General features: G+C 36.5%; 1 long non-coding RNA gene across 1 annotated transcript; it reads right to left on the bottom strand.

The window, feature by feature from the left end:
- Positions 1-1,140: 1,140 nt before the first annotated feature.
- LOC143741542 (uncharacterized) lies at positions 1,141-2,361 on the bottom strand. Its single transcript, XR_013205118.1, has 3 exons — positions 2,211-2,361; positions 1,900-2,058; positions 1,141-1,425 (listed from the first exon to the last, which is right to left on the bottom strand). It is a non-coding gene; the product is annotated as an uncharacterized LOC143741542 (long non-coding RNA).
- Between the last annotated feature and the right edge of the window lie 5,296 nt (positions 2,362-7,657).

The raw sequence follows: 7,657 nt of genomic DNA, 5'->3' as shown, positions 1-7,657 counted from the left end.
AACAGGCCCCAAAACAATTACCATAAATACAGACATGCACGCACATACAACTAGAGCCGCACAATTCTGGATAAATTGAGATTCACATTGTTTTGTTCTTTTTAAATAGAGATCATGACAACAAGACAACTTAACAAAATAACATGTAATTTACTTGGTTCTGACAAAATGTTGATTGCTGAAGCAATTTGAAATCGTTTTTATTTATTTTTTAATGATTGATTCAATGACTCACTCAAAGACTTCACTTGTTTCATTGCTGGGTGAATTGTGTTTTTTCACAAATCTCTTGAATGATTCAATGACAAATACATTTTTAACAGTCCCTTGTTGTCACCTACTGGTGTATCAATGTAATTGATATCATCTTTATTGGAAGCAGAAAGTTGCTTTCAAAAAGTAATTTACTCTATTTTGATCGCTATCAGTGTTTATATCCAAAATATTAACTTTTGTGATAATTGTAATTATTGTAATAGAAATAATGATACTGTGTGGTTTGTGAAGCTGTTTCAATCATACACGACAACTGCTCTCTCTGGCTCAGCAAAAGCGCCAAGGCAGATTCCCAATAGAATGTTCCTCGGTGATCAAAGGCTGCTTGTCAAAGGTTTAATAGACACAGGCGAATCGTTGTCATTAGGAATAAGATCATGAGGTTTGTTTGAATTAAGATCGCGATATTTTCAACTCTATCTACCGGTTATATATTTTTATTTATAATTTTTTGCATGTATATTGCAGATAGATAGATTTCTATTTACTTATATTTTATACTTTTTATTTTAAAGATTAACTAAATATAAAAATTACCTCATTTTTTAAACATTAACAATGACATATAGAAATCTGTGCTTGATGGCACACCTATCTGCTGCATGCACCATACAACAAAACCTCTCTGTAAATTCAACTGCAGTCAAGTAATCAGCTCTTACACAACAGATTTAATGCTTCAGTCACCATAGTGATGTACAATCATTGTGTGAACCACAGAAGAAATGAATGGTTGCTGTAAGGGTGGAGATGGGTGGTACAGTTAATAACTGGGAAATGGTTTACATCACTCACAAAAGCCTATACAAACATTTCAAACTAATATACAGTACATGTCCTTTTTATCCTTCCTTTCTTTGTCTATCTTCCTGCACCTGGTGTGCCTAATATAATGCTGCAGTGAGGTGGGACACGAAAGTCACAATCCGCATCAGATCCCCATATGTTGGTTATCTTTCACTGGCCCTAAAAAAAAGCCTCCAGCAATGGCTGATTGGATAATAAAATCCAAATAAAAAACTCTGTTTTCCAGGTCAACACAAATTATACAAGGTTGCTTGACTTCTTATCAGCTGCTCTTATTTCTCTCTGCATGGCCAACTGGATGAAACAGAAAAATTCACTGCCAGTTCCAACCGGTCACGCTCTCTCCCCAAAATGAGAAAAGGGAAAGAGAAAATCTCTGGATGTAGTGACGGTTCATATCAGCCCTCAAATGGCAAAACATGAGTCACAAAGTGATGAACAAATTTTTTCATGATGTTCAAATCAGAAGGTCTACACTAATTCCCCCACAATACACTATAATTTAAAATTAATAAACAATCTCAGTCAAATTAAACAAATAAGTGAGTCATTCAATTTCCCAACCTGCTCATACTACAAGCAAATATCAACATTAATATGGATAATAAGGATTTTTCCATGATCATTCCTTGCTAAATATGTGAGTTACATCCTAGCTTGCTCACATGCTTATATTGTTTGTCTCCAGTTTAGTCTAGCCTAGACTGATAGCACTGAATCAGCTGAAGAAAATACAACCACGCTGACAAGATACAGTCCTGGGCCACATGAAGACACACTCACACACTTTTCCATTCTATTGTTTGCAGTACATACCTTTTTTTCCTTTCTCAGATTTCAAGGTGTTCATAAGGAATTAGGCTCAAAACTGGAAATACCTCTTCATACATGAATTTGATGCAATCCCACAGAGCATTGGTGTGAAACAAGGGCTCTATTTCTCTGAGATGGATGAGTGCAGAAGTCCATTAACACCTGCAAATGGCCACAAAGAAAAAACACAAGGTGACTAACTAAACTGGGACATTAGTAGCATTACAAACATTGTATGTCAACCAGGAGAAGCTATGCTGACTTTCTCTCCTGTAAAACAAAAACAAATGTAGAATGTATAGGTTTCCATAGACCTTCGAAGCGTGACATGGAAGGACAGGGTTGCCATACATCTGCATTAATGAATATCCATGAATTTTTAGTCGGTCGAGTTTTCTCCATACGAATTTGAAAACAGAACACACAAACAACAACAGTCAGTTCCGGTCCTCGAATTTGATTGGCTAAACGGCTTGGTCTATTCACCGTTTGTTTAAACGTTCCCGAAAGGTGGATTTGTGGTGGTGTTTAACACTTTTCTTTGTATATCTGTGACGCCAGTAGGTGCTGGCGACAAATTATCTTTAATGAGTGAGCCATTTTCTTAAACGATTCGTTTAAAACTACTGATTCATTCAGCTAAGTGAATCGTTCATTCGAAAGATTCGTTTAAAAACATGCATTGCTGCTTTCACGTGCTATCGGAAATATCTTACTTCCCAGTTCTGAAGTCGTGATTACGAGCTCATCGCATTCAAATTTTGACTTGAGAGGGCGGTCATGTCCAATTTTAAATACGAATATTATTCTGCTAGCACTTGAATCAGCAAAACAGAGATAATCATTAGAAACAAAACAGCACTACAACATCTGGCAATAGTGTGTCTAAAATAAATGAAAGTTACAAAAAAAATACTTCTTGTTTACTGAACTGTTGTATAAAAGCTATATTACTTGATATACAGAATAGGCCTACTAAATTATTTATTGTTTACTGGCCTATTTTATTTAAGCAACATCACACTTGTTAATTAGAACAACAGTAGCCTACTTGTGAAATTACTGAAATATTTTGTTGAGATTGCATTTACAAAGGGCAATTTCTAGCCAATAGGCTAAAGTATTTTAGAGCTGAGCATAACTGACTTTATGAATTTCCATGATATGTATAGCTAATAACTTTAGTGACAGTTAATTATTTAGTCAGAAAGGCAAGCCTGCTGAAAGTGGGTGTATCTACATTCCTTACATTCTGATTACTGCTTCTTTTACCTGAATTTTAGGTTAAGTGTTTAGTTCAACAACCTCATTAGAGCTGAAACTAAAAACAAAGGTTTGTGTTACATTACATTCAGAAGCACTGTGGTACTATTACTCAAACATCAAATTTACAGATTTGTAATTGTCAGAGAACATAGTGCTTAAGTGAAAAGAGAGACTAAACAGTTAAACAACATGCAGTACAGCAGCCGTGTCGGTATGAAATGAGCACAAACGGAATGAAGTGGAATGTGCAATTGTTTTCCAGGTGGTTTCGACAGCGTCAAAATATTGCTGTAAATATCTGCGTGATGCAGTGAGTTTTGTGCCAGACCCCTGAGTAAGAGTTGACGTCAGAGGTTTTGTGTCCGTGTGCGTTTGTTGATGAAAATCAGTTCTGGATAATTTACATGTGATAAACAACTCTAATGTAAACCAGTCGGGCCTAGAGCTGTGGTTCTGAAGCTCTCACGCATGCTTTTCCATACAGACCAGTAGGGCCACATATATCCCAAAAGGACTCAGGCAATGAATGACTCAACCCTTGGATCTAAGATGAAACAAAAAAAAGGAAATTTCACACTGCATTACACTGTGAAGCTAAGATGAACTGGAAATATTTGAGCATTATGGGTAAAACAGCCTTCTGTTAACATGCCAGTGAGTTTGGAGTCTATTCCACACTGAACGTCCTGCAGAGATGAATAGGGAACATGGAAGCATTTCACCATTTAGACTATATACGGAGAAAGCTGAAAGAACTTGTTTACCTCACACTTTCTCCACACAGCACAATGCTTTTCTACACAGCAGGCGAAGAATCATTTTACAGCCTGATTCTTTCCCAAAGGAGCCTTTACAGAGGCATCATTTCCCGAAAGCTATAATTATCCTTCTACTGCAGCAAATAACGATGAAAGAGAACAAGAAGGAGATGGAGACAGAGCGATACTTAAAAAAAAAAAAAGAATAAGAAACAGTGGCCTGCTATGACAAACAAAGCATGTGTGTATACTGGGAAAAGAACCACAGTGTTAGCGTGTTAGCCATTCATCTTTATTTGTTTGGTTCTGTGTAAACACATAGATGATTAGTTCCTTTTTAGCATGTGAAAACATCATAGGACTGGTTATAGCTTCATGGTTCATAGTGCAGTACGAGAAACATTGCTAATATTGCTAACAGTGTCTAAAAGTAGTAGATTTCAGATGTTCTGATAAAGACTCGGTCTCGCCCGCCAACAAGTCAAACCACACCACAGCACTTTCCAACCTGCCCCAATATTATCTTCAGTCTGCAAACAGGAGCCTGCCCCCATGCCAAGCATCAAACTCATTTGCTTCCAGCCTACAAACACTAGAAAGATGGCAGCCATTAATATAAACATAAATCAGATTTAAACCATAGCGCAGTGTTTACATATTACAACACACTACATCAAGGAAGAAATGTTATAATGGCAGAAATTTGTTAAGTCTGTGCTATAAAGTAAACAAATGTGTAAAAGAGAGTGTTGTGTTCAAAATGAGATACTAATTTACCACTCACTGATACAGTGTAGATTTTACTGGATACTGACTGCTAGTCTTGTCACCTCATAAGCTCAGTTGTCTACTAGCATGTGTGATCTGCTGCATACTACATATTTTAACAAATGTGGTCATCTGTAAGGGAGTAGAATAGTAGTAATCAGGTTAGAATAGCATTAGTCAGGTTTCCATTCACATATGTTTGTGCCAATTGGGATATTGCATAATGAAGCTGGATGGATATGGATAAAATTTGCTATATGTACATTAGAAAAACATTCTGCAATAATACTCTACAATGGAATCAGATCAAAATTTGGTCATCTGGGTATTCCACGCATAAACCATTTCCGTGTAGTGCACACAGTACACACTATAGTAGTGTAGGAGTAGAAAGAATAGTATGTTATTCTGAACATAATAATACAAATAATACAGCATTAGTCAGGTTTCCATTCACATACTTTTATGCAAATTGGGATATTGGATAGATGTGGATTAGATTTCCAAAATGTGCATAAATGGAAACATATTCTGTAAGAAGGCATGTACATAAACTACAATGGAACCACATTTAACAAATAAATTCCAAGATGTAAAAACTGAATAGTTTGCCAAGATGATTGACTACTTTTACCTCCCAAATGACTGACCTCGTCGCTTCCAGAATTACAGAAAACATGAAGTGCATCAGAGCATTTTGTTTGTCCACTCTAAATAGCAAGTAAATTTATTTTATAATGGAGTATAGTGACTTCAACTTTCATTTTGCACCGATTTTCTCTGGAAGTGACTATTTTGTTCACAAGAACACAGAGGGTGCAAACTGTGCTTTCTTTGCTAAATATTTTTGCAATATTCATAACTTTTCACATAAATTAAATGTTCAACTTGAATGTAAACACGTCATAATGTCCTGCATATTTTTTGCAAATATAGTAGCTCATCCATACTGCATACAGAAAACGTAACATTATAAATGCTATTGCTGGAATAGTAAGAATATGCTTTTCCAAACATAGCACGAGACTGAGCTAACTGCAGGCCCACATGTTGACACTGAGTGGAGGAGTTAAAGGATGGGAGGAGGTTTAGGAAAAATATACGTCCAACATGAAGGAGTGAAATCGCATGGATGAGAAGAAACGACGGGGTGCAGCTTCAGGTTAGAATCACACACCTGGACCTCCTCATAGAGGTGTAAGCACAAGGCACACAACTGTTCTTTTGTGCGAAATGTCTGAATTCTGTCACGGCCGTGAGAAAACATTCACTCCGCTGGGTGTTTGGGTCACTTACATTCTACATGCGCCTCGGCATCACATTTCTGCAGTTCACTGTAAACTAGCAATTCAGTTGTTTTCAATTTACTACTTGTTATGAGAAGATGGTTATCAGAGAGATTAAAACAACAGGGCAGGATTTGCAGAATCAGACGCAAATCTTATCACAAACCCATCGCAGCTTACAGAGTTTATTTCCTGGGTGGAAAATAGAATATTTACCCCATCCCATCATGCACTGTAGATGGCAACAATGCAAGACACCCAGCAAATGTGTTGGATTGGACCTCTGATAGGGGATTTCCTGCTATGTTATGCTGAACTATTTTGCACACAGCCTTTCCCCGCTAAGGAATTTTTTAAAGAATGTCAGTGCTAAAAGTGATAAAAAAAGAGAAGTAAACACACAACGACCCAATGATAAAAGCCAACATGAACAAAGTATTCTGCTGACAAAAGGAGATCCAAGTAATCTTAATTTATTATACAGCAATGGATGGATCTGTATTTATTAACATCTCTCAATATAGCTCTGTGAACAAAACTGACCACAGCCTACAGTTTAGTCTGTCATCAGTCCAACCCACAATGCAAACTTATTGTCGTAAGTGCTTTTCATGGAATGTAATTCTAAAATCCTTTTACTCGCTTCTTACACAGATGCAAGCCATAAAAATACTTTTTCATTGGAAACATATGAAAAACATTGCCAAGCTTGGGCAAGACAGTGGTCACAGTGTTAGGTTCTAACATGCAAAAATGTGACACCAAACTCATGGTGCAAATACGCAAATGTTCATTTTCCTGTTTCGCAGACTGCCAGTTTTTTGCAACTCAAATGCTGTGCATGTATTAGCCAAATAGCATAAATTAATGTTAAGAATATATATATTTGTCAATCAAAAACAAGAAAAACAATTACTATCCTGATTTGCACCTTAAAGGTACACTGAGTAATTTATGCTCAATGCAAAATGCAAAAGTTTTCAGTTGCCAAGAAATGCTCTCGAAAATGACCAATAACAGGGGTTAACAAGATCAAAAAAAGTAGTATTTCCAGTAGGCTGGTCATGTGATCTCAAAATGGCTGCCCCCATGAGGGGACCCACTAATAAAACTGCTTTTTTTAAGGCTACTGATCTGATTAGAAAAACTCGATTGGGGAAAGTTACTTTTAAAAGTAGTGTGTTACAATATAGTGCGTTACTCCCTAAAAAGGAACTAATTGCGTTAAAAAATTCACTTGGATTGAGCTTTTTTTGTTTGTTTTTTAATAACAATATATATATATATATATTGGCAAATGTAAAGGCCCTTTCACGTCAAACATGTAATCAATGCTGAATCCAAAATCGCCCCCTAAACCCTCAATCCCTATTCTCTACGTTAGTGCACTAATACAGTTCACTTAAAGGAGTGAATGAAAATGAGTGAGCATTGAAAATGATTATTGCAGTGTAATGTGGGATTGAATGAGTGCATTCCACTATGGTTTCAGACACCACTACAAATGGCTGTCCCCTCAAATAATGCCCTATTTCAGGGTATGGGGGCGATAAGCCTCAGGCTTATTAAGGAAATGCAAATTCACATCTGTACAGTGGAGGGGACAGCTCAATCAAATTCAATCAAATTAAACATTTCATTGCAGATTTGCATGATATTCTGAGTTTGCAGTTCACTGTTTTT

This window comes from Siphateles boraxobius, unplaced genomic scaffold, assembly GCF_051911475.1.
Source record: "Siphateles boraxobius isolate OS27281-9 unplaced genomic scaffold, OSU_SipBor_1 19, whole genome shotgun sequence".
NCBI lineage: Eukaryota > Metazoa > Chordata > Actinopteri > Cypriniformes > Leuciscidae > Siphateles > Siphateles boraxobius.
The sequence above is the reverse complement of the archived record's forward strand: the minus strand, read 5'-3'. Positions and strand labels throughout refer to the sequence as shown.